Source organism: Gavialis gangeticus, unplaced genomic scaffold, assembly GCF_001723915.1.
Source record: "Gavialis gangeticus isolate Ggan-Ray unplaced genomic scaffold, GavGan_comp1, whole genome shotgun sequence".
Lineage (NCBI taxonomy): Eukaryota > Metazoa > Chordata > Crocodylia > Gavialidae > Gavialis > Gavialis gangeticus.
Genome location: NW_017729030.1, coordinates 31846846 through 31848327, shown reverse-complemented (window position 1 = coordinate 31848327; position 1482 = coordinate 31846846). Strand labels below are relative to the sequence as shown.

The following is a 1482-nucleotide window of genomic DNA, read 5'->3' as shown; positions in this document are numbered from 1 at the left end:
TCACTTGGAGGCCATACCCAATTATTTCCTACGTAGTAAATTTAGCTTATTTTAGGTCTTATTAGGAAACATGACAGTGTATTTTATCTTTTTCATTGCTGGTGTCCTTCAGATTTTAAAGAGCCAAAGTAAAACAAAAAATGAAAAAAAAAGACAACTGTTGTTGCATTATGCACTTTGCCATCAACATCCCAACATGCACTGTAAAGCAGTATGAGAAAGAAAAACTTCTGCAAAACAATTGAATTTCATTAATCAAGAATAAACTGCATGACCTTGTGGGCTAGCCTTTCAGAGAGCAACAGGCACTGTCTTTTATCTACTGGCCAGCCCTGACAAGCCTAATTAAGATGATCACCTTGATGTAAAATGCTTTACTTTTTATTCCATGTGTATATAAGTAATTACTTACCTGGAAGCATGAGTATAAGAGGAATATATGTCCATGGACATCCTTTCTTTCTACATTAAAGAATATCTGCTGCAGATATTTGTAGAACCATCTTTTCATCTTTTCCATGTCTGTTCTAGGGAAAAAAACGTAAATAGTGACTACGGGTTACATTTACTAGTTTATTTAATGGCGTGATGGTCTCTGATCCCTGATCCCAATAATCATATCTCCTGCCATGCCACACATGCATAGCAGGAGGTGCGATTGTTGGGATCAGATCCCAGTGGTGCCATTACTGCTTGCCAGTGCAGGAGGAGTCCAGGATCACAGAAGCATTCCTGGGCTCTCCCTGCATCAGCAGTTGAAAGCTTACGGTGTCTTTGCATCTGCTTTGAAGGGGGCATTATAATTAAAATAGCTCTTAGGAACCACTTTAATTAAAGCACATGCAGTGTCTTGTGTATTCTGTGTCCCACACTTCAAAATGGTAGTGGGGGCACTTTAACTAAAGCTCATTTGAGGAGCTTTAGTTAAAGCACCCCTGCTGCCATTTTGAAGCACAAGGACACTGAATACACATGATGCTGAGGTTGCTGGGGTGTGCTCCAATGCATGCTAATTAGCACACATCAGAGCAGTCGTTGGGCATGTGTAGGTGCCCTCAGTGTCCAGAGCCTGGTGTGAATTGGACCAGTCCCAGGGCCCAGACCAACACAGCTAATTATCAGTCCCAGGCCAGGTTCTGCACAATGTGGTCCCAGGACTGGGACTGACAATCAGTTAATGGTTGGTACCAACCCCAGAACCAGCCCCTGGAACTAACTCCAGTGTGCTCCCAGAGCTCTGGCTTGTCACTACCCTGCCGCATGTTTAATTTAGGGAGAAATGGAAACCAGCCACAAAAATTACTCATACTTGGTGGAATATGTTTGTGACTGCTTTTCCATCTTTTGTGATATTAATTTCTTCAACATGTGGCAGGGTTACGATTTACAGCATGATTAACAGGTTAATCACATTTTGAGTGTACCTGCCAGGGGCCCTAGTAATACCTACACAACAGAAAAGTTCTGCATCTATGATAAGAA

The 1482-nt window shown here is 41.9% G+C and overlaps 1 long non-coding RNA gene across 1 annotated transcript in view; it reads right to left on the bottom strand.

Annotated features, from left to right (window-relative positions):
* Nucleotides 1-594, bottom strand: part of LOC109301152 — a 6536-nt gene extending 5942 nt beyond the window's left edge. The window contains exon 1 of the long non-coding RNA XR_002098446.1: nt 413-594. This is a non-coding gene — a long non-coding RNA (uncharacterized LOC109301152). The remainder of the gene's footprint in view (nt 1-412) is intronic.
* Nucleotides 595-1482: the final 888 nt, after the last annotated feature.